We start from the raw sequence: 26,805 nt of genomic DNA, 5'->3' as shown, positions 1-26,805 counted from the left end.
CTGGGTGCATGATTTGTGAATGCACTGCCTCCTGCAAGCCTCTGCCACACCCACAAGCCAACTGGCAGCCTTCCTTTCTTCATTTCTTGTCTCAGCAGTTAATCAGATAGTCTAAGACCTTAATTGGAATGTTAACAGTGTTTATGGAATGTTCACACTGTCCACGGAATGTTCAGAACTCTACGGAATATTCATACTGTCCACGGAATGTTCAGGAGTGGCTGCCATGCAGTCACCATGGCAATAGAATGTAAACAGTCAGCTAGCAGATTCTGCCACTATAACAACATTCTTCTATGATGTCACAATCTACTGCTGCTTATAACCATTGCACTTCCTCGGAGAAGCTTACTTGAGGGAGACAAACACCTCGAGATGCATCATATCACTGCTCGTTCTTGCAAATGGAGAAAATGAATGCCTCCAGCTGGTCCCAAGTTAAACAATGAGGAAAATTCAAGCATTACAAACCTAAAATATATTTTCAAAAGATGACAGAAATTTTCTGAATAGATAATGTGAACTACTCTAGCAAATTTTGTCTCAGTATAGAAATGTAACAAATACCCAATTTGTCAGAAGTAATGGATAGCAATTCATGGCTCCAACAGTTGTATCCATGTGGTTACCCCCGCAATGGTGCGAAAAAGTAAAAACAGGAGACCTGATAATCAATTTCTAAATGGCATTGCAAAAGTGTCTTAGGGGTTGGATAGTCTTGACACAAACAATAGAATATATTCATTATTTAATTAACCAATCCTCTGCAAATACATCCACTTTACAGGGACTTTGACTTTAGTCCCGGAATTAGGCCTAAATAGAGGCAGATAAATGGAGACAAGACATGGAGACACCAAAAGGTCAGTCCTCTTCTTATCAGTTGTTTAATGAATGATATGAAGTGTTTCTAAATGCAAAAGTGTAAGCAGATGAGTGCAGCAGCAGGTTGTATTCACATGTGATTGTAGAACAAGCACTGGGGCCATAGGCCCCATTTCTCCCCATCCCCTCAAAGCCAAATGGCCCCCATTGAAGGGAAAAAACTGAATCTTCAGGTCCCCCTTCACCGATGCTAGTGGCACCCTTGGACATACTTGATCCCTTGAGCAAATTTGTTTTTGTTTTTTTTTATTTTTTAAATGGTCTCCCTAATTTTAGTGGTATATGATTTATACTACCCCTAATGGCATTTGAGTTTTCTGTTCACTTCTTCCACATGTTACATGGCTATGTATGTGATGTAACAAGGTGGGAGTTTGTTCCCAATCCTGGTGTTGGATGGGAGCCTTTTGGCTCCAGGGATGTCATAGATGGGCTTTCTGGCTCTGAGTTGATGGAGAGAAATAAGGCTCATGTGCCCAGTGCATTTTTACAGTTTCTTGGATGATTGGAGCCAGGGGTATAGCTATAGGGAGTGGTGCACTCCCCTAGGTCACTTCAGGCCTAACACCATGAAGATGCACTGCTGCAGCCAATAGGTTTTGCTTGGTACTGTGTAAAAATCTACCTTGCCCCAATAACAGGGAAGCCATAGTTGGAGACAGTAGTGTAGTGCATAACCACAATCTCAAGAGCATCACAGGTCCTATATACTTTTTTTATTGAAGCCTTAAATCTATGCTCCAATCACCCAGGAGAGTGTAAAAGCATGTTTTGGAAATAAGCACCATTTCTCTTTAAACCACGAAAGCCAAAGACCCACCATCACAGAGAGCAGGGCTGCACCTGACAGAGCAGCCAAACAGCACCTTAGATTCAGGGTTTTCAGGCTCTCTTATGGCTCAAAGCTTGGGGTTGCGCTTCTGATTTGTTACTTATCAGACACAAGCAGCTACCTCACATAGAGAGACATTGATAATTGTTGAGGAGCTCAATGGGTAGTATAAATCATATGCTATTACAATTAGTGAGAGCTTTTCTTTAATAAAAAAGAAATAAATCTATATATATATTATAATTTGCAGTACATATCATATGCTAACCACCCATAATTCAATGCTTAAATGTTAACTAAGCAAATAGATAGTGCGCACATTACTTTATTTATAAGCATAAAGTTTAGCTGCAAAATATTTTGCATATATTCAAATTATTTCACAGCTTGTACAGTTTAAGTGTAAATGAAGTAATATTTGCACTGTTTGCCCACTTAGCTGACTTTAAAAGATTAAATATATGGTGATTAGCATATGGTAAGTATTATAAATGTAAACACATATACATTGATTTATAATGGTATATGATATAAAGTGGTTTATAAAAAGATTATTTTTGCTTTGTTCTCAAGTATGGTCGGCTCCTTGTGTCAGAGCTTGGGCTGGTAGTTAGAAACTGCAGCAGTAAATTAGGAGCCAGGTATACAAGAGACAGAACTGCAACTCCCAACCAAACAGCAGATGCACCCCTATATTTCTGTCTTTTTCTCCTGTAAATGTTTTTTCATTTGGCCTGGTTCTATTTTCGCCCATCCTTTCCTCCTCCTCCTTAATCTATACTTTCATTTCTTTGATTCATTGTTACCAAAAGAGAGCAGAGGATTTCAATGTCATTTAGAGCCTTGGAGTTATTATTTTTTTTCAATTCATCTCTATGTTATCAATTAACATATGCAGACTTCTTTCCCTCCCTCTCTTTCTCTCTGGGTGCATGATTTGTGAATGCACTGCCTCCTGCAAGCCTCTGCCACACCCACAAGCCAACTGGCAGCCTTCCTTTCTTCATTTCTTGTCTCAGCAGTTAATCAGATAGTCTAAGACCTTAATTGGAATGTTAACAGTGTTTATGGAATGTTCACACTGTCCACGGAACGTTCAGAACTCTACGGAATATTCATACTGTCCACGGAATGTTCAGGAGTGGCTGCCATGCAGTCACCATGGCAATAGAATGTAAACAGTCAGCTAGCAGATTCTGCCACTATAACAACATTCTTCTATGATGTCACAATCTACTGCTGCTTATAACCATTGCACTTCCTCGGAGAAGCTTACTTGAGGGAGACAAACACCTCGAGATGCATCATATCACTGCTCGTTATTGCAAATGGAGAAAATGAATGCCTCCAGCTGGTCCCAAGTTAAACAATGAGGAAAATTCAAGCATTGCAAACCTAAAATATATTTTCAAAAGATGACAGAAATTTTCTGAATAGATAATGTGAACTACTCTAGCAAATTTTGCCTCAGTATAGAAATGTAACAAATACCCAATTTGTCAGAAGTAATGGATAGCAATTCATGGCTCCAACAGTTGTATCCATGTGGTTACCCCCGCAATGTTGCGAAAAAGTAAAAACAGGAGACCTGATAATCAATTTCTAAATGGCATTGCAAAAGTGTCTTAGGGGTTGGATAGTCTTGACACAAACAATAGAATATATTCATTATTTAATTAACCAATCCTCTGCAAATACATCCACTTTACAGGGACTTTGACTTTAGTCCCGGAATTAGGCCTAAATAGAGGCAGATAAATGGAGACAAGACATGGAGACACCAAAAGGTCAGTCCTCTTCTTATCAGTTGTTTAATGAATGATATGAAGTGTTTCTAAATGCAAAAGTGTAAGCAGATGAGTGCAGCAGCAGGTTGTATTCACATGTGATTGTAGAACAAGCACTGGGGGCATAGGCCCCATTTCTCCCCATCCCCTCAAAGCCAAATGGCCCCCATTGAAGGGAAAAAACTGAATCTTCAGGTCCCCCTTCACCGATGCTAGTGGGACCCTTGGACATACTTGATCCCTTGAGCAAATTTGTTTTTGTTTTTTTTTGTTTTTTAAATGGTCTCCCTAATTTTAGTGGTATATGATTTATACTACCCCTAATGGCATTTGAGTTTTCTGTTCACTTCTTCCACATGTTACATGGCTATGTATGTGATGTAACAAGGTGGGAGTTTGTTCCCAATCCTGGTGTTGGATGGGAGCCTTTTGGCTCCAGGGATGTCAAAGATGGGATTTCTGGCTCTGAGTTGATGGAGAGAAATAAGGCTCATGTGCCCAGTGCATTTTTACAGTTTCTTGGATGATTGGAGCCAGTGGTATAGCTATAGGGAGTGGTGCACTCCCCTAGGTCACTTCAGGCCTAACACCATGAAGATGCACTGCTGCAGCCAATAGGTTTTGCTTGGTACTGTGTAAAAATCTACCTTGCCCCAATAACAGGGAAGCCATAGTTGGAGACAGTAGTGTAGTGCATAACCACAATCTCAAGAGCATCACAGGTCCTATATACTTTTTTTATTGAAGCCTTAAATCTATGCTCCAATCACCCAGGAGAGTGTAAAAGCACGTTTTGGAAATAAGCACCATTTCTCTTTAAACCACGAAAGCCAAAGACCCACCATCACAGAGAGCAGGGCTGCACCTGACAGAGCAGCCAAACAGCACCTTAGATTCAGGGTTTTCAGGCTCTCTTATGGCTCAAAGCTTGGGGTTGCGCTTCTGATTTGTTACTTATCAGACACAAGCAGCTACCTCACATAGAGAGACATTGATAATTGTTGAGGAGCTCAATGGGTAGTATAAATCATATGCTATTACAATTAGTGAGAGCTTTTCTTTAATAAAAAAAGAAATAAATCTATATATATATTATAATTTGCAGTACATATCATATGCTAACCACCCATAATTCAATGCTTAAATGTTAACTAAGCAAATAGATAGTGCGCACATTACTTTATTTATAAGCATAAAGTTTAGCTGCAAAATATTTTGCATATATTCAAATTATTTCACAGCTTGTACAGTTTAAGTGTAAATGAAGTAATATTTGCACTGTTTGCCCACTTAGCTGACTTTAAAAGATTAAATATATGGTGATTAGCATATGGTAAGTATTATAAATGTAAACACATATACATTGATTTATAATGGTATATGATATAAAGTGGTTTATAAAAAGATTATTTTTGCTTTGTTCTCAAGTATGGTCGGCTCCTTGTGTCAGAGCTTGGGCTGGTAGTTAGAAACTGCAGCAGTAAATTAGGAGCCAGGTATCCAAGAGACAGAACTGCAACTCCCAACCAAACAGCAGATGCACCCCTATATTTCTGTCTTTTTCTCCTGTAAATGTTTTTTCATTTGGCCTTGTTCTATTTTCGCCCATCCTTTCCTCCTCCTCCTTAATCTATACTTTAATTTCTTTGATTCATTGTTACCAAAAGAGAGCAGAGGATTTCAATGTCATTTAGAGCCTTGGAGTTATTATTTTTTTTCAATTCATCTCTATGTTATCAATTAACATATGCAGACTTCTTTCCCTCCCTCTCTTTCTCTCTGGGTGCATGATTTGTGAATGCACTGCCTCCTGCAAGCCTCTGCCACACCCACAAGCCAACTGGCAGCCTTCCTTTCTTCATTTCTTGTCTCAGCAGTTAATGAGATAGTCTAAGACCTTAATTGGAATGTTAACAGTGTTTATGGAATGTTCACACTGTCCACGGAACGTTCAGAACTCTACGGAATATTCATACTGTCCACGGAATGTTCAGGAGTGGCTGCCATGCAGTCACCATGGCAATAGAATGTAAACAGTCAGCTAGCAGATTCTGCCACTATAACAACATTCTTCTATGATGTCACAATCTACTGCTGCTTATAACCATTGCACTTCCTCGGAGAAGCTTACTTGAGGGAGACAAACACCTCGAGATGCATCATATCACTGCTCGTTCTTGCAAATGGAGAAAATGAATGCCTCCAGCTGGTCCCAAGTTAAACAATGAGGAAAATTCAAGCATTGCAAACCTAAAATATATTTTCAAAAGATGACAGAAATTTTCTGAATAGATAATGTGAACTACTCTAGCAAATTTTGCCTCAGTATAGAAATGTAACAAATACCCAATTTGTCAGAAGTAATGGATAGCAATTCATGTCTCCAACAGTTGTATCCATGTGGTTACCCCCGCAATGGTGCGAAAAAGTAAAAACAGGAGACCTGATAATCAATTTCTAAATGGCATTGCAAAAGTGTCTTAGGGGTTGGATAGTCTTGACACAAACAATAGAATATATTCATTATTTAATTAACCAATCCTCTGCAAATACATCCACTTTACAGGGACTTTGACTTTAGTCCCGGAATTAGGCCTAAATAGAGGCAGATAAATGGAGACAAGACATGGAGACACCAAAAGGTCAGTCCTCTTCTTATCAGTTGTTTAATGAATGATATGAAGTGTTTCTAAATGCAAAAGTGTAAGCAGATGAGTGCAGCAGCAGGTTGTATTCACATGTGATTGTAGAACAAGCACTGGGGGCATAGGCCCCATTTCTCCCCATCCCCTCAAAGCCAAATGGCCCCCATTGAAGGGAAAAAACTGAATCTTCAGGTCCCCCTTCACCGATGCTAGTGGGACCCTTGGACATACTTGATCCCTTGAGCAAATTTGTTTTTTTTTTTTTTTTTTTTTTTAAATGGTCTCCCTAATTTTAGTGGTATATGATTTATACTACCCCTAATGGCATTTGAGTTTTCTGTTCACTACTTCCACATGTTACATGGCTACTTTTGTATGTCATGTAGCAGGATGTGATCCTCGGCCATTTTGGCTAGGACCAGGTGTGGTGTAATTGCTGCATCTGGTCTGGTTGGAAGGAATCAGGGTCTCCTTGCTAGGGGATCCTGGGACGTTGATTTGTGATTGCCTACTGCTGTTTGGAGTCCTTGAGGCTGCCAGGATGTCTGGATTGAAGAATACCATTCGCTTTAAATATGCTGAGGAGGTTACTGGTCAAAGAAGAACCCTGCGTACTTTATGGGACAGAATTTTGGTTGGTCTGGCTGGGGTAAGTAAGGAGGAGATTTACTGTATTCAAGAGTTTCCTTCAACTGGGATTTATGATGTGACTTTTTGCCATCCTGAGAACTGCCTGAATGCATTTGAGAGGGTTAAAACCTTTGCAAAAGACCCTTTATTACATGGAATTGAGGTGTTGCCTTTATTTATGGGAGCAGAGAGGCCATTAACGGTGCACATGTACAACCCCTTTGTGGAGCCAGACATTATTAGAGCTTTTCTGTCCAGGTATTGCTCTTCAGTTCGTGGAGGAATTCGCCTAGAAAATTATGTCGGCATATTTAACGGCAAGACTAAATTTTGGGTACGCTTGAGACTGGATCCCAGTGGCATTGGTGGAGTTATGCACCCTCCTGGGAACTTTAATATTGGAGGAGCTAGAGGGTACTTGTTTTATCCTGACCAGCCTTTTTTTTGCAGGAGTTGCTTTAAGTATGGCCATACTAAGGAAAATTGCAGTGTGGGAAAATGTTGCAGAAACTGTGGTTTGCCTGGGCATGAAGCTGCAGAATGTCCTCAGGCACGAAAGTGTGACATATGTGGGGATACTGGTCATGTTATGAGGAGCTGCCCTAAAGGGCCTGAGGAAATGGCTAAGGATACGAGAAGGCTGCATGAACAGCTTAATGTACCATCACATTCTGGGAGTGGAATAGTTAACAGGAGTGAGAGTAATGCTGAAACACCTGCTGTTAATGAGGCTGAGCTGCTGGAACAGGAGAGGCAGTTTAAGTTTAAAGTGGAGATGGTGGAAAGATATGGGTTTAAGACTGTGTGGGAGGCTGAGAAAGGCAATGTGCCTGCTTCAGTTGTTGGACAAGTTGTCTCCCCTGTTTCACAAGTCAGTTCCTCCCCTCCTGCTTTGAGTGGCACTGCTAACATAGCAGAGTTTCCAGACACCTCAGCAAGTCCTTCTGATAGCAATGCTACAGCATCCTTGCAATGTCATTGGAGTGAATCCGAATCTGATTTTGACACCGTGTCTGGTTGTGGAAGTAGTCCTGCAACTGTTAGGAGTTCAGACGATCTGGATGGTTTTACCTCTGTAAATAGGAATCGTGGAGTAGCGACTGGTAGCGCTTTAAAGCGCCCACGGCTGGATGTGAAGGTTGCAGTAACTACAAGTAATCGTTTTGAAGGCCTGCCAGTAGAAGAGGGTGATATGGAGGTAGCCAGCCAGGAGGTGGTGGTGATGGCTGGTCAGCCTGTCTCAGATACTGGCATGCAGTCTGCTGGGTGTTTGCCTGGCACAGTTGATGCTACAGTCCCTATGGAAGCTATTGATCAGCCTGCTCAGTGTATTCAGACTGAGGGTGGTGTGCAGGGGGATTCGCCTGCTCAGCCTTTTTTGAGCACTGGTGATGTTGAATCCTTTATTGATGTATGTAGTGGGAAATGAATGTTGGCAATGTAGTCATGATGTAATGTGCTGCTTTCTTATAATTTGCCTGGCGCGATGTCTATATCTATAATTTCCCAAAATGTAAGGGTATTTAAGTCCAATGCCAGGAGAGCCGCAATTTTGGAAGATATTAGGGCTAAAGGGGGGGATTTAATTTGTTTACAGGAGTGTGGCATATGTGAAGCTCCTAAACAAGATGAATGGCCACATGGTGCTGCAATATGGTCTGGTTCTGCATTAAATAGAAATGATGGCGTGGGGGTATTAGCCCAGAGTAGGGAGATTTCCTTTGAATCCTATGTCATTATTGAGCAGGGTCGTTGCATTTTGGTTGATATTTGTTTTAGAGGGATTAAATTAAGGGTCATTAATGTTTATGCGCCAGTTAATTTGATTGAGCGCAAAGAGTTGTTTGAAAAGATTGTATATTTTTTACCAGGTAAAACACCTGTTATTTTGATTGGTGACATGAATTGTATAATTGAGGTGCAGGGAAGGCAGAGCGTTTGTACGAGTAAGGTGGATGTGACTGGTAATATGTTAAAAAGAATGATTGTGGATTTTGATTTAGTGGATGCTGCAAGTGTGTGTACTGGTGGTAAGCCATTATTTACTTATAAGGCTGATAGAGGAATGATTGAGTCTCGTTTGGATTATGTTTTTGTTACTAAAGTTTTGAAGTGTGTTAGTTTTGTGCAAGTGAGTGTGTCTTACTCTGATCATGAGTGTCTGATATGTAAGGTAGAATGTAAGAATGGTGTGAGGCATGGGAAAGGTGTGTGGAAGCTGAATGTACGGTTGCTTGAAGATGACCAAGTTAGAAAACATTTCTTTAAAAATTATGCTAAATGGCAGATGTGTAAAAGTGAGTTTGTGAATGTGCTTGATTGGTGGGAATGGGTGAAGATGAAAGTGGGTGTGTTTTTCAGAAGAAGTGGCCATATTGTGGCTCGGCGCAAGCGTAATAGGTATGAATGGTTGAATAAGAGATTGTGGTTTTTGTATAGGATGAGAGAAATGGGGCAAGAGGTTGCAGATGATATTAAGGCAGTGAGGTTTGAGGTGAATAAGATGTTGGAGGAGAGGGGTAGACAGATTATATATAGTGCGAAAGTTGAACATATGGAGAAGGATGAAAGATGTAGCAGGTTTTTTTTCAAAAAGATATGTGGAGGGTCTAAGGCTATGGATGTGGTATTGGATGATCGTGGTATGGAAGTGGGTGCGGAAGATGTTATGTTTGAGGTTGAGAAATTTTATAAGAAATTGTATGAATGGAAGGTGGGTGATGGAGATATGCAGAGTGAGGTGTTGAGTGCTGTTAGTGAAAAAGTCAATATGGGTGATTGTGATTTATTATTGAATGATATGTCTGAGGATGAGGTGAAAGATGTATTGAAGAGCATGGGGAGGAATAAATCTCCTGGTAAGGATGGTTTGCCTGTTGAATTTTATATGAGTATGTGGGATGTTGTGAAAGTTGATTTGGTTGAAGTCATGCGTTATATTTTTGTGAATGGCCAGATGAATGATTCTATGAAAGAAGGTGTGGTTGTTTTAATTCATAAAAAAGGTGATAGGCGGTGTTTGGCAAATTGGAGGCCTATTACACTATTGAACTCCGATTATAAGTTGTTTGCAAAGCTGATAGCATGTCGTATGAGAGTGGTTATTAGTCAGGTGATTGGTGAGGAGCAGGTATGTGCGGTCCCAGGACGTCGTATGCATGATAATTTAATGTTGTTGCGTGATATGATAGGTGATTGTCTAGTAAGAAAGCAGAAGATGTATGTGATGGCGCTTGATTTCGAAAAAGCATATGATAGAGTGTCTCATGTATTTATGTTTAATGTTCTGGTGCGGATGGGTTTTCCTGGGGAGTTTGTGAATAAGATTAGATGTTTGTATGCAGGTGCTTGTAGTAGATTGTTGGTGAATGGGTATTTGAGTGAGCATGTTAGTATTGAGTCTGGGGTACGTCAGGGTTGTCCTTTGTCTCCTATTATGTTCATTTGTGTGCTTGAGCCTTTGTTATGTATGTTGCGTAGGGATAAGGTTGTTAGAGGTTTTTTGGTGCCTGGAAGTAATGGGAGATGTGTGAAAACACTAGCTTATATGGATGATGTGGTTGTTGTGGGTGGAAGTAAGGTTACTTTGGACAGAGCAAAATTATTAATACAGTTGTTTTGTGGGGCATCTGCCTTTAAGGTTAATTGGGACAAGTCCAAAGTGAAAGGGTTTGGGGACAGTAGTGTGAGGGATAGTCAGATGGAGTGTGTGTCAGGTGGGATAAAGGTGTTAGGGGTTATTTTTGATGAGTGTCTGAATGGTAAGGAAAGTTGGGATGAAGTAGGGAGGAAAGTGGCTAAAAAGCTTAACTTTTGGAATTTAAGAAAATTGACTATGTTTGGGAAGGTTCTAATTATTAAAGCAGTGGTGTTACCTATGTTATTGCATATTGCAAATGTGTTTCCGCCAGGTTCCCGGGGTGTGAGGAAGATTAATAGAATGCTGTTTCTTTTCTTTTGGGGATGTAAGATGGAGCGTCTGAAACGTGAACATGTGATGAAAGAGTGGCAGAATGGAGGTATGAGGTTTCCAAATTTAGAAGTGTATTTTGGGTTGAATTATATTGCTCAAGTTTTGAGATTGATGGAGATTGATAGTAAGGCTGCTTATATGATGAAATATATGGCTGGTTGGATGATGTGTGGCTTGAAGTGGCGTGTCAGGGAAAATGCAGTGCCAATGGCGTTTAGAGTGTGTAATTGGTATAGTGTGATTGAAGTGTTTGTGAGGAAATTTGATTTATTAGGGGTGAGTGTGAAGGACTTCAGAGAAAGGAAGAATGTTATTAAAATGTTGAAGGGGCGTGAGGAGGTTTGTCTTATTGATGGTTTGACTTCCACAGATAGTGTGAGAACATGGAAGATGATTAATGTGAGTGGTTTGAATAATAGACAGAGGGAGGTGGTATGGATGAAGCTTCATGGTGTGTTGTCTGTGAGACAAGTGCTGTTGAAAAGACATTTGGTTTTGTCAGAAGAGTGTCCACGGGAAGGGTGTAGAGGTTTTGAGAGTGTGATCCATTTGTTTTGGAATTGTTCATATGCACAGCGTGTGTGGAAGGATTTGGGTGGTTTGATAAAAGAGTTGTCTGGGATTCAGGTGATGTCATGGAAGGTGGCTATGTTTGGGCTGGGTGCGTGTGGTAGTGTGAATGAAAGGTTGCTGTGGCTAATAATGGTATGTGTTTCGGAAGTTTTGTGGGATGTTAGGAATATTTATGTGTTTAGACGAGATGATATTGATGCAAGGGAATGTATTCATATGATACTGGGGAAACTTTACACATGTTATATGTGGGATAAGCATGCTGGTGGGGGGGAGGATGCAGAGGGGTTGTGGAAACATAGGAAATGGAAAGAAATTGTTTGTTTAAGTTAGCTGGGGTGGGAGGAGTGCTAGTGTTTTAGGGATGATTTTTTTGTAGTATGTTTATAATTTGTTTAAGGGGTGGTGTTATTTCAGTGATAGTACTTATTGGTGTTTTTGTTATTAATAAGTTTTGTGGGAAGGATCTATGTCTTTGTTTGTTGTTTTTTTTCTGGTAAGTTAATATGATGTACAGTAATTGGAATTTTTCTTTTGGTGGATGAAACCTAATGATGAGTTGTTAGATACTTCAAACAGTGGCTGTATCCCTTTTGGGAATGGAGAAGTTATCTTACACCTGAACGGTTTCAAAAAAAAAAAAAAAAAAAAAAAAATAAGGTGGGAGTTTGTTCCCAATCCTGGTGTTGGATGGGAGCCTTTTGGCTCCAGGGATGTCAAAGATGGGCTTTCTGGCTCTGAGTTGATGGAGAGAAATAAGGCTCATGTGCCCAGTGCATTTTTACAGTTTCTTGGATGATTGGAGCCAGGGGTATAGCTAGAGGGAGTGGTGCACTCCCCTAGGTCACTTCAGGCCTAACACCATGAAGATGCACTGCTGCAGCCAATAGGTTTTGCTTGGTACTGTGTAAAAATCTACCTTGCCCCAATAACAGGGAAGCCATAGTTGGAGACAGTAGTGTAGTGCATAACCACAATCTCAAGAGCATCACAGGTCCTATATACTTTTTTTATTGAAGCCTTAAATCTATGCTCCAATCACCCAGGAGAGTGTAAAAGCATGTTTTGGAAATAAGCACCATTTCTCTTTAAACCACGAAAGCCAAAGACCCACCATCACAGAGAGCAGGGCTGCACCAGACAGAGCAGCCAAACAGCACCTTAGATTCAGGGTTTTCAGGCTCTCTTATGGCTCAAAGCTTGGGGTTGCGCTTCTGATTTGTTACTTATCAGACACAAGCAGCTACCTCACATAGAGAGACATTGATAATTGTTGAGGAACTCAATGGGTAGTATAAATCATATGCTATTACAATTAGTGAGAGCTTTTCTTTAATAAAAAATAAATAAATCTATATATATATTATAATTTGCAGTACATATCATATGCTAACCACCAATAATTCAATGCTTAAATGTTAATTAAGCAAATAGATAGTGCGCACATTACTTTATTTATAAGCATAAAGTTTAGCTGCAAAATATTTTGCATATATTCAAATTATTTCACAGCTTGTACAGTTTAAGTGTAAATGAAGTAATATTTGCACTGTTTGCCCACTTAGCTGACTTTAAAAGATTAAATATATGGTGATTAGCATATGGTAAGTATTATAAATGTAAACACATATACATTGATTTATAATGGTATATGATATAAAGTGGTTTATAAAAAGATTATTTTTGCTTTGTTCTCAAGTATGGTCGGCTCCTTGTGTCAGAGCTTGGGCTGGTAGTTAGAAACTGCAGCAGTAAATTTGGAGCCAGGTATCCAAGAGACAGAACTGCAACTCCCAACCAAACAGCAGATGCACCCCTATATTTCTGTCTTTTTCTCCTGTAAATGTTTTTTCATTTGGCCTGGTTCTATTTTCGCCCATCCTTTCCTCCTCCTCCTTAATCTATACTTTCATTTCTTTGATTCATTGTTACCAAAAGAGAGCAGAGGATTTCAATGTCATTTAGAGCCTTGGAGTTATTATTTTTTTTCAATTCATCTCTATGTTATCAATTAACATATGCAGACTTCTTTCCCTCCCTCTCTTTCTCTCTGGGTGCATGATTTGTGAATGCACTGCCTCCTGCAAGCCTCTGCCACACCCACAAGCCAACTGGCAGCCTTCCTTTCTTCATTTCTTGTCTCAGCAGTTAATCAGATAGTCTAAGACCTTAATTGGAATGTTAACAGTGTTTATGGAATGTTCACACTGTCCACGGAATGTTCAGAACTCTACGGAATATTCATACTGTCCACGGAATGTTCAGGAGTGGCTGCCATGCAGTCACCATGGCAATAGAATGTAAACAGTCAGCTAGCAGATTCTGCCACTATAACAACATTATTCTATGATGTCACAATCTACTGCTGCTTATAACCATTGCACTTCCTCGGAGAAGCTTACTTGAGGGAGACAAACACCTCGAGATGCATCATATCACTGCTCGTTCTTGCAAATGGAGAAAATGAATGCCTCCAGCTGGTCCCAAGTTAAACAATGAGGAAAATTCAAGCATTGCAAACCTAAAATATATTTTCAAAAGATGACAGAAATTTTCTGAATAGATAATGTGAACTACTCTAGCAAATTTTGCCTCAGTATAGAAATGTAACAAATACCCAATTTGTCAGAAGTAATGGATAGCAATTCATGGCTCCAACAGTTGTATCCATGTGGTTACCCCCGCAATGGTGCGAAAAAGTAAAAACAGGAGACCTGATAATCAATTTCTAAATGGCATTGCAAAAGTGTCTTAGGGGTTGGATAGTCTTGACACAAACAATAGAATATATTCATTATTTAATTAACCAATCCTCTGCAAATACATCCACTTTACAGGGACTTTGACTTTAGTCCCGGAATTAGGCCTAAATAGAGGCAGATAAATGGAGACAAGACACGGAGACACCAAAAGGTCAGTCCTCTTCTTATCAGTTGTTTAATGAATGATATGAAGTGTTTCTAAATGCAAAAGTGTAAGCAGATGAGTGCAGCAGCAGGTTGTATTCACATGTGATTGTAGAACAAGCACTGGGGGCATAGGCCCCATTTCTCCCCATCCCCTCAAAGCCAAATGGCCCCCATTGAAGGGAAAAAACTGAATCTTCAGGTCCCCCTTCACCGATGCTAGTGGGACCCTTGGACATACTTGATCCCTTGAGCAAATTTGTTTTTGTTTTTTTTGTTTTTTAAATGGTCTCCCTAATTTTAGTGGTATATGATTTATACTACCCCTAATGGCATTTGAGTTTTCTGTTCACTTCTTCCACATGTTACATGGCTATGTATGTGATGTAATAAGGTGGGAGTTTGTTCCCAATCCTGGTGTTGGATGGGAGCCTTTTGGCTCCAGGGATGTCAAAGATGGGCTTTCTGGCTCTGAGTTGATGGAGAGAAATAAGGCTCATGTGCCCAGTGCATTTTTACAGTTTCTTGGATGATTGGAGCCAGGGGTATAGCTAGAGGGAGTGGTGCACTCCCCTAGGTCACTTCAGGCCTAACACCATGAAGATGCACTGCTGCAGCCAATAGGTTTTGCTTGGTACTGTGTAAAAATCTACCTTGCCCCAATAACAGGGAAGCCATAGTTGGAGACAGTAGTGTAGTGCATAACCACAATCTCAAGAGCATCACAGGTCCTATATACTTTTTTTATTGAAGCCTTAAATCTATGCTCCAATCACCCAGGAGAGTGTAAAAGCATGTTTTGGAAATAAGCACCATTTCTCTTTAAACCACGAAAGCCAAAGACCCACCATCACAGAGAGCAGGGCTGCACCAGACAGAGCAGCCAAACAGCACCTTAGATTCAGGGTTTTCAGGCTCTCTTATGGCTCAAAGCTTGGGGTTGCGCTTCTGATTTGTTACTTATCAGACACAAGCAGCTACCTCACATAGAGAGACATTGATAATTGTTGAGGAACTCAATGGGTAGTATAAATCATATGCTATTACAATTAGTGAGAGCTTTTCTTTAATAAAAAAGAAATAAATCTATATATATATTATAATTTGCAGTACATATCATATGCTAACCAGCCATAATTCAATGCTTAAATGTTAACTAAGCAAATAGATAGTGCGCACATTACTTTATTTATAAGCATAAAGTTTAGCTGCAAAATATTTTGCATATATTCAAATTGTTTCACAGCTTGTACAGTTTAAGTGTAAATGAAGTAATATTTGCACTGTTTGCCCACTTAGCTGACTTTAAAAGATTAAATATATGGTTATTAGCATATGGTAAGTATTATAAATGTAAACACATATACATTGATTTATAATGGTATATGATATAAAGTGGTTTATAAAAAGATTATTTTTGCTTTGTTCTCAAGTATGGTCGGCTCCTTGTGTCAGAGCTTGGGCTGGTAGTTAGAAACTGCAGCAGTAAATTAGGAGCCAGGTATCCAAGAGACAGAACTGCAACTCCCAACCAAACAGCAGATGCACCCCTATATTTCTGTCTTTTTCTCCTGTAAATGTTTTTTCATTTGGCCTGGTTCTATTTTCGCCCATCCTTTCCTCCTCCTCCTTAATCTATACTTTCATTTCTTTGATTCATTGTTACCAAAAGAGAGCAGAGGATTTCAATGTCATTTAGAGCCTTGGAGTTATTATTTTTTTTCAATTCATCTCTATGTTATCAATTAACATATGCAGACTTCTTTCCCTCCCTCTCTTTCTCTCTGGGTGCATGATTTGTGAATGCACTGCCTCCTGCAAGCCTCTGCCACACCCACAAGCCAACTGGCAGCCTTCCTTTCTTCATTTCTTGTCTCAGCAGTTAATCAGATAGTCTAAGACCTTAATTGGAATGTTAACAGTGTTTATGGAATGTTCACACTGTCCACGGAATGTTCAGAACTCTACGGAATATTCATACTGTCCACGGAATGTTCAGGAGTGGCTGCCATGCAGTCACCATGGCAATAGAATGTAAACAGTCAGCTAGCAGATTCTGCCACTATAACAACATTCTTCTATGATGTCACAATCTACTGCTGCTTATAACCATTGCACTTCCTCGGAGAAGCTTACTTGAGGGAGACAAACACCTCGAGATGCATCATATCACTGCTCGTTCTTGCAAATGGAGAAAATGAATGCCTCCAGCTGGTCCCAAGTTAAACAATGAGGAAAATTCAAGCATTGCAAACCTAAAATATATTTTCAAAAGATGACAGAAATTTTCTGAATAGATAATGTGAACTACTCTAGCAAATTTTGCCTCAGTATAGAAATGTAACAAATACCCAATTTGTCAGAAGTAATGGATAGCAATTCATGGCTCCAACAGTTGTATCCATGTGGTTACCCCCGCAATGGTGCGAAAAAGTAAAAACAGGAGACCTGATAATCAATTTCTAAATGGCATTGCAAAAGTGTCTTAGGGGTTGGATAGTCTTGACACAAACAATAGAATATATTCATTATTTAATTAACCAATCCTCTGCAAATACATCCACTTTACAGGGACTTTGACTTTAGTCCCGGAATTAGGCCTAAATAGAGGCAGATAAATGGAGACAAGACATGGAGACACCAAAAGGTCAGTCCTCTTCTTATCAGTTGTTTAATGAATGATATGAAGTGTTTCTAAATGCAAAAGTGTAAGCAGATGAGTGCAGCAGCAGGTTGTATTCACATGTGATTGTAGAACAAGCACTGGGGGCATAGGCCCCATTTCTCCCCATCCCCTCAAAGCCAAATGGCCCCCATTGAAGGGAAAAAACTGAATCTTCAGGTCCCCCTTCACCGATGCTAGTGGGACCCTTGGACATACTTGATCCCTTGAGCAAATTTGTTTTTGTTTTTTTTGTTTTTTAAATGGTCTCCCTAATTTTAGTGGTATATGATTTATACTACCCCTAATGGCATTTGAGTTTTCTGTTCACTTCTTCCACATGTTACATGGCTATGTATGTGATGTAATAAGGTGGGAGTTTGTTCCCAATCCTGGTGTTGGATGGGAGCCTTTTGGCTCCAGGGATGTCAAAGATGGGCTTTCTGGCTCTGAGTTGATGGAGAGAAATAAGGCTCATGTGCCCAGTGCATTTTTACAGTTTCTTGGATGATTGGAGCCAGGGGTATAGCTAGAGGGAGTGGTGCACTCCCCTAGGTCACTTCAGGCCTAACACCATGAAGATGCACTGCTGCAGCCAATAGGTTTTGCTTGGTACTGTGTAAAAATCTACCTTGCCCCAATAACAGGGAAGCCATAGTTGGAGACAGTAGTGTAGTGCATAACCACAATCTCAAGAGCATCACAGGTCCTATATACTTTTTTTATTGAAGCCTTAAATCTATGCTCCAATCACCCAGGAGAGTGTAAAAGCATGTTTTGGAAATAAGCACCATTTCTCTTTAAACCACGAAAGCCAAAGACCCACCATCACAGAGAGCAGGGCTGCACCAGACAGAGCAGCCAAACAGCACCTTAGATTCAGGGTTTTCAGGCTCTCTTATGGCTCAAAGCTTGGGGTTGCGCTTCTGATTTGTTACTTATCAGACACAAGCAGCTACCTCACATAGAGAGACATTGATAATTGTTGAGGAACTCAATGGGTAGTATAAATCATATGCTATTACAATTAGTGAGAGCTTTTCTTTAATAAAAAAAGAAATAAATCTATATATATATTATAATTTGCAGTACATATCATATGCTAACCAGCCATAATTCAATGCTTAAATGTTAACTAAGCAAATAGATAGTGCGCACATTACTTTATTTATAAGCATAAAGTTTAGCTGCAAAATATTTTGCATACATTCAAATTATTTCACAGCTTGTACAGTTTAAGTGTAAATGAAGTAATATTTGCACTGTTTGCCCACTTAGCTGACTTTAAAAGATTAAATATATGGTTATTAGCATATGGTAAGTATTATAAATGTAAACACATATACATTGATTTATAATGGTATATGATATAAAGTGGTTTATAAAAAGATTATTTTTGCTTTGTTCTCAAGTATGGTCGGCTCCTTGTGTCAGAGCTTGGGCTGGTAGTTAGAAACTGCAGCAGTAAATTAGGAGCCAGGTATCCAAGAGACAGAACTGCAACTCCCAACCAAACAGCAGATGCACCCCTATATTTCTGTCTTTTTCTCCTGTAAATGTTTTTTCATTTGGCCTGGTTCTATTTTCGCCCATCCTTTCCTCCTCCTCCTTAATCTATACTTTCATTTCTTTGATTCATTGTTACCAAAAGAGAGCAGAGGATTTCAATGTCATTTAGAGCCTTGGAGTTATTATTTTTTTTCAATTCATCTCTATGTTATCAATTAACATATGCAGACTTCTTTCCCTCCCTCTCTTTCTCTCTGGGTGCATGATTTGTGAATGCACTGCCTCCTGCAAGCCTCTGCCACACCCACAAGCCAACTGGCAGCCTTCCTTTCTTCATTTCTTGTCTCAGCAGTTAATCAGATAGTCTAAGACCTTAATTGGAATGTTAACAGTGTTTATGGAATGTTCACACTGTCCACGGAATGTTCAGAACTCTACGGAATATTCATACTGTCCACGGAATGTTCAGGAGTGGCTGCCATGCAGTCACCATGGCAATAGAATGTAAACAGTCAGCTAGCAGATTCTGCCACTATAACAACATTCTTCTATGATGTCACAATCTACTGCTGCTTATAACCATTGCACTTCCTCGGAGAAGCTTACTTGAGGGAGACAAACACCTCGAGATGCATCATATCACTGCTCGTTCTTGCAAATGGAGAAAATGAATGCCTCCAGCTGGTCCCAAGTTAAACAAACAATGAGGAAAATTCAAGCATTGCAAACCTAAAATATATTTTCAAAAGATGACAGAAATTTTCTGAATAGATAATGTGAACTACTCTAGCAAATTTTGCCTCAGTATAGAAATGTAACAAATACCCAATTTGTCAGAAGTAATGGATAGCAATTCATGGCTCCAACAGTTGTATCCATGTGGTTACCCCCGCAATGGTGCGAAAAAGTAAAAACAGGAGACCTGATAATCAATTTCTAAATGGCATTGCAAAAGTGTCTTAGGGGTTGGATAGTCTTGACACAAACAATAGAATATATTCATTATTTAATTAACCAATCCTCTGCAAATACATCCACTTTACAGGGACTTTGACTTTAGTCCCGGAATTAGGCCTAAATAGAGGCAGATAAATGGAGACAAGACATGGAGACACCAAAAGGTCAGTCCTCTTCTTATCAGTTGTTTAATGAATGATATGAAGTGTTTCTAAATGCAAAAGTGTAAGCAGATGAGTGCAGCAGCAGGTTGTATTCACATGTGATTGTAGAACAAGCACTGGGGGCATAGGCCCCATTTCTCCCCATCCCCTCAAAGCCAAATGGCCCCCATTGAAGGGAAAAAACTGAATCTTCAGGTCCCCCTTCACCGATGCTAGTGGCACCCTTGGACATACTTGATCCCTTGAGCAAATTTGTTTTTGTTTTTTAAATGGTCTCCCTAATTTTAGTGGTATATGATTTATACTACCCCTAATGGCATTTGAGTTTTCTGTTCACTACTTCCACATGTTACATGGCTACTTTTGTATGTCATGTAGCAGGATGTGATCCTCGGCCATTTTGGCTAGGACCAGGTGTGGTGTAATTGCTGCATCTGGTCTGGTTGGAAGGAATCAGGGTCTCCTTGCTAGGGGATCCTGGGACTTTGATTTGTGATTGCCTACTGCTGTTTGGAGTCCTTGAGGCTGCCAGGATGTCTGGATTGAAGAATACTATTCGCTTTAAATATGCTGAGGAGGTTACTGGTCAAAGAAGAACCCTGCGTACTTTATGGGACAGAATTTTGGTTGGTCTGGCTGGGGTAAGTAAGGAGGAGATTTACTGTATTCAAGAGTTTCCTTCAACTGGGATTTATGATGTGACTTTTTGCCATCCTGAGAACTGCCTGAATGCATTTGAGAGGGTTAAAACCTTTGCAAAAGACCCTTTATTACATGGAATTGAGGTGTTGCCTTTATTTATGGGAGCAGAGAGGCCATTAACGGTGCACATGTACAACCCCTTTGTGGAGCCAGACATTATTAGAGCTTTTCTGTCCAGGTATTGCTCTTCAGTTCGTGGAGGAATTCGCCTAGAAAATTATGTCGGCATATTTAACGGCAAGACTAAATTTTGGGTACGCTTGAGACTGGACCCCAGTGGCATTGGTGGAGTTATGCACCCTCCTGGGAACTTTAATATTGGAGGAGCTAGGGGGTACTTGTTTTATCCTGACCAGCCTTTTTTTTGCAGGAGTTGCTTTAAGTATGGCCATACTAAGGAAAATTGCAGTGTGGGAAAATGTTGCAGAAACTGTGGTTTGCCTGGGCATGAAGCTGCAGAATGTCCTCAGGCACGAAAGTGTGACATATGTGGGGATACTGGTCATGTTATGAGGAGCTGCCCTAAAGGGCCTGAGGAAATGGCTAAGGATACGAGAAGGCTGCATGAACAGCTTAATGTACCATCACATTCTGGGAGTGGAATAGTTAACAGGAGTGAGAGTAATGCTGAAACACCTGCTGTTAATGAGGCTGAGCTGCTGGAACAGGAGAGGCAGTTTAAGTTTAAAGTGGAGATGGTGGAAAGATATGGGTTTAAGACTGTGTGGGAGGCTGAGAAAGGCAATGTGCCTGCTTCAGTTGTTGGACAAGTTGTCTCCCCTGTTTCACAAGTCAGTTCCTCCCCTCCTGCTTTGAGTGGCACTGCTAACATAGCAGAGTTTCCAGACACCTCAGCAAGTCCTTCTGATAGCAATGCTACAGCATCCTTGCAATGTCATTGGAGTGAATCCGAATCTGATTTTGACACCGTGTCTGGTTGTGGAAGTAGTCCTGCAACTGTTAGGAGTTCAGACGATCTGGATGGTTTTACCTCTGTAAATAGGAATCGTGGAGTAGCGACTGGTAGCGCTTTAAAGCGCCCACGGCTGGATGTGAAGGTTGCAGTAACTACAAGTAATCGTTTTGATGGCCTGCCAGTAGAAGAGGGTGATATGGAGGTAGCCAGCCAGGAGGTGGTGGTGATGGCTGGTCAGCCTATCTCAGATATTGGCATGCAGTCTGCTGGGTGTTTGCCTGGCACAGTTGATGCTACAGTCCCTATGGAAGCTACTGATCAGCCTGCTCAGTGTATTCAGACTGAGGGTGGTGTGCAGGGGGATTCACCTGCTCAGCCTTTTTTGAGCACTGGTGATGTTGAATCCTTTATTGATGTATGTAGTGGGAAAGGAATGTTGGCAATGTAGTCATGATGTAATGTGCTGCTTTCTTATAATTTGCCTGGCACGATGTCTATATCTATAATTTCCCAAAATGTAAGGGTATTTAAGTCCAATGCCAGGAGAGCCGCAATTTTGGAAGATATTAGGGCTAAAGGGGGGGATTTAATTTGTTTACAGGAGTGTGGCATATGTGAAGCTCCTAAACAAGATGAATGGCCACATGGTGCTGCAATATGGTCTGGTTCTGCATTAAATAGAAATAATGGCGTGGGGGTATTAGCCCAGAGTAGGGAGATTTCCTTTGAATCCTATGTCATTATTGAGCAGGGTCATTGCATTTTGGTTCATATTTGTTTTAGAGGGATTAAATTAAGGGTCATTAATGTTTATGCGCCAGTTAATTTGACTGAGCGCAAAGAGTTGTTTGAAAAGATTGTATATTTTTTACCAGGTAAAACACCTGTTATTTTGATTGGTGACATGAATTGTATAATTGAGGTGCAGGGGAGGCAGAGCGTTTGTACGAGTAAGGTGGATGTGACTGGTAATATGTTAAAAAGAATGATTGTGGATTTTGATTTAGTGGATGCTGCAAGTGTGTGTACTGGTGGTAAGCCATTATTTACTTATAAGGCTGATAGAGGAATGATTGAGTCTCGTTTGGATTACGTTTTTGTTACTAAAGTTTTGAAGTGTGTTAGTTTTGTGCAAGTGAGTGTGTCTTACTCTGATCATGAGTGTCTGATATGTAAGGTAGAATGTAAGAATGGTGTGAGGCATGGGAAAGGTGTGTGGAAGCTGAATGTACGGTTGCTTGAAGATGACCAAGTTAGAAAACATTTCTTTAAAAATTATGCTAAATGGCAGATGTGTAAAAGTGAGTTTGTGAATGTGCTTGATTGGTGGGAATGGGTGAAGATGAAAGTGGGTGTGTTTTTCAGAAGAAGTGGCCATATTGTGGCTCGGCGCAAGCGTAATAGGTATGAATGGTTGAATAAGAGATTGTGGTTTTTGTATAGGATGAGAGAAATGGGGCAAGAGGTTGCAGATGATATTAAGGCAGTGAGGTTTGAGGTGAATAAGATGTTGGAGGAGAGGGGTAGACAGATTATATATAGTGCGAAAGTTGAACATATGGAGAAGGATGAAAGATGTAGCAGGTTTTTTTTCAAAAAGATATGTGGAGGGTCTAAGGCTATGGATGTGGTATTGGATGATAGTGGTATGGAAGTGGGTGCGGATGATGTTATGTTTGAGGTTGAGAAATTTTATAAGAAATTGTATGAATGGAAGGTGGGTGATGGAGATATGCAGAGTGAGGTGTTGAGTGCTGTTAGTGAAAAAGTCAATATGGGTGATTGTGATTTATTATTGAATGATATGTCTGAGGATGAGGTGAAAGATGTATTGAAGAGCATGGGGAGGAATAAATCTCCTGGTAAGGATGGTTTGCCTGTTGAATTTTATATGAGTATGTGGGATGTTGTGAAAGTTGATTTGGTTGAAGTCATGCGTTATATTTTTGTGAATGGCCGGATGAATGATTCTATGAAAGAAGGTGTGGTTGTTTTAATTCATAAAAAAGGTGATAGGCGGTGTTTGGCAAATTGGAGGCCTATTACACTATTGAACTCCGATTATAAGTTGTTTGCAAAGCTGATAGCATGTCGTATGAGAGTGGTTGTTAGTCAGGTGATTGGTGAGGAGCAGGTATGTGCGGTCCCAGGACGTCGTATGCATGATAATTTAATGTTGTTGCGTGATATGATAGGTGATTGTCTAGTAAGAAAGCAGAAGATGTATGTGATGGCGCTTGATTTCGAAAAAGCATATGATAGAGTGTCTCATGTATTTATGTTTAATGTTCTGGTGCGGATGGGTTTTCCTGGGGAGTTTGTGAATAAGATTAGATGTTTGTATGCAGGTGCTTGTAGTAGATTGTTGGTGAATGGGTATTTGAGTGAGCATGTTAGTATTGAATCTGGGGTACGTCAGGGTTGTCCTTTGTCTCCTATTATGTTCATTTGTGTGCTTGAGCCTTTGTTATGTATGTTGCGTAGGGATAAGGTTGTTAGAGGTTTTTTGGTGCCTGGAAGTAATGGGAGATGTGTGAAAACACTAGCTTATATGGATGATGTGGTTGTTGTGGGTGGAAGTAAGGTTACTTTGGACAGAGCAAAATTATTAATACAGTTGTTTTGTGGGGCATCTGCCTTTAAGGTTAATTGGGACAAGTCCAAAGTGAAAGGGTTTGGGGACAGTAGTGTGAGGGATAGTCAGATGGAGTGTGTGTCAGGTGGGATAAAGGTGTTAGGGGTTATTTTTGATGAGTGTCTGAATGGTAAGGAAAGTTGGGATGAAGTAGGGAGGAAAGTGGCTAAAAAGCTTAACTTTTGGAATTTAAGGAAATTGACTGTGTTGGGAAGGTTCTAATTATTAAAGCAGTGGTGTTACCTATGTTATTGCATATTGCAAATGTGTTTCCGCCAGGTTCCCGGGGTGTGAGGAAGATTAATAGAATGCTGTTTCTTTTCTTTTGGGGATGTAAGATGGAGCGTCTGAAACGTGAACATGTGATGAAAGAGTGGCAGAATGGAGGTATGAGGTTTCCAAATTTAGAAGTGTATTTTGGGTTGAATTATATTGCTCAAGTTTTGAGATTGATGGAGATTGATAGTAAGGCTGCTTATATGATGAAATATATGGCTGGTTGGATGATGTGTGGCTTAAAGTGGCGTGTCAGGGAAAATGCAGTGCCAATGGCGTTTAGAGTGTGTAATTGGTATAGTGTGATTGAAGTGTTTGTGAGGAAATTTGATTTATTAGGGGTGAGTGTGAAGGACTTCAGAGAAAGGAAGAATGTTATTAAAATGTTGAAGGGGCGTGAGGAGGTTTGTCTTATTGATGGTTTGACTTCCACAGATAGTGTGAGAACATGGAAGATGATTAATGTGAGTGGTTTGAATAATAGACAGAGGGAGGTGGTATGGATGAAGCTTCATGGTGTGTTGTCTGTGAGACAAGTGCTGTTGAAAAGACATTTGGTTTTGTCAGAAGAGTGTCCACGGGAAGGGTGTAGAGGTTTTGAGAGTGTGATCCATTTGTTTTGGAATTGTTCATATGCACAGCGTGTGTGGAAGGATTTGGGTGGTTTGATAAAAGAGTTGTCTGGGATTCAGGTGATGTCATGGAAGGTGGCTATGTTTGGGCTGGGTGCGTGTGGTAGTGTGAATGAAAGGTTGCTGTGGCTAATTATGGTATGTGTTTCGGAAGTTTTGTGGGATGTTAGGAATATTTATGTGTTTAGACGAGATGATATTGATGCAAGGGAATGTATTCATATGATACTGGGGAAACTTTACACATGTTATATGTGGGATAAGCATGCTGGTGGGGGGGAGGATGCAGAGGGGTTGTGGAAACATAGGAAATGGAAAGAAATTGTTCGTTTAAGTTAGCTGGGGTGGGAGGAGTGCTAGTGTTTTAGGGATGATTTTTTTGTAGTATGTTTATAATTTGTTTAAGGGGTTGTGTTTTTGTTTTTGATAAGTTCTGTGAAAAGGATCTATGTCTTTGTTTTTTTTTGTCTTTTTTTCTGGTAAGTTAAAATGATGTACAGTAATTGGAATTTTTCTTTTGGTGGATGGAACCTAATGATGAGTTGTTAGATACTTCAAACAGTGGCTGTATCCCTTTTGGGAATGGAGAAGTTATCTTACACCTGAACGGTTTCAAAAAAAAAAAAAAAAAAATGTAGCAGGATGTGATCCTCGGCCATTTTGGCTAGGACCAGGTGTGGTGTAATTGCTGCATCTGGTCTGGTTGGAAGGAATCAGGGTCTCCTTGCTAGGGGATCCTGGGACGTTGATTTGTGATTGCCTACTGCTGTTTGGAGTCCTTGAGGCTGCCAGGATGTCTGGATTGAAGAATACTATTCGCTTTAAATATGCTGAGGAGGTTACTGGTCAAAGAAGAACCCTGCGTACTTTATGGGACAGAATTTTGGTTGGTCTGGCTGGGGTAAGTAAGGAGGAGATTTACTGTATTCAAGAGTTTCCTTCAACTGGGATTTATGATGTGACTTTTTGCCATCCTGAGAACTGCCTGAATGCATTTGAGAGGGTTAAAACCTTTGCAAAAGACCCTTTATTACATGGAATTGAGGTGTTGCCTTTGAGCAGAGAGGCCATTAACGGTGCACATGTACAACCCCTTTGTGGAGCCAGACATTATTAGAGCTTTTCTGTCCAGGTATTGCTCTTCAGTTCGTGGAGGAATTCGCCTAGAAAATTATGTCGGCATATTTAACGGCAAGACTAAATTTTGGGTACGCTTGAGACTGGACCCCAGTGGCATTGGTGGAGTTATGCACCCTCCTGGGAACTTTAATATTGGAGGAGCTAGAGGGTACTTGTTTTATCCTGACCAGCCTTTTTTTTGCAGGAGTTGCTTTAAGTATGGCCATACTAAGGAAAATTGCAGTGTGGGAAAATGTTGCAGAAACTGTGGTTTGCCTGGGCATGAAGCTGCAGAATGTCCTCAGGCACGAAAGTGTGACATATGTGGGGATACTGGTCATGTTATGAGGAGCTGCCCTAAAGGGCCTGAGGAAATGGCTAAGGATACGAGAAGGCTGCATGAACAGCTTAATGTACCATCACATTCTGGGAGTGGAATAGTTAACAGGAGTGAGAGTAATGCTGAAACACCTGCTGTTAATGAGGCTGAGCTGCTGGAACAGGAGCGGCAGTTTAAGTTTAAAGTGGAGATGGTGGAAAGATATGGGTTTAAGACTGTGTGGGAGGCTGAGAAAGGCAATGTGCCTGCTTCAGTTGTTGGACAAGTTGTCTCCCCTGTTTCACAAGTCAGTTCCTCCCCTCCTGCTTTGAGTGGCACTGCTAACATAGCAGAGTTTCCAGACACCTCAGCAAGTCCTTCTGATAGCAATGCTACAGCATCCTTGCAATGTCATTGGAGTGAATCCGAATCTGATTTTGACACCGTGTCTGGTTGTGGAAGTAGTCCTGCAACTGTTAGGAGTTCAGACGATCTGGATGGTTTTACCTCTGTAAATAGGAATCGTGGAGTAGCGACTGGTAGCGCTTTAAAGCGCCCACGGCTGGATGTGAAGGTTGCAGTAACTACAAGTAATCGTTTTGAAGGCCTGCCAGTAGAAGAGGGTGATATGGAGGTAGCCAGCCAGGAGGTGGTGGTGATGGCTGGTCAGCCTGTCTCAGATA

Source organism: Taudactylus pleione, unplaced genomic scaffold (assembly GCF_031769625.1).
Source record: "Taudactylus pleione unplaced genomic scaffold, aTauple2 ptg000471l, whole genome shotgun sequence".
NCBI classification, from domain to species: Eukaryota; Metazoa; Chordata; class Amphibia; order Anura; family Myobatrachidae; genus Taudactylus; species Taudactylus pleione.
This window is presented reverse-complemented; position numbering follows the sequence as displayed.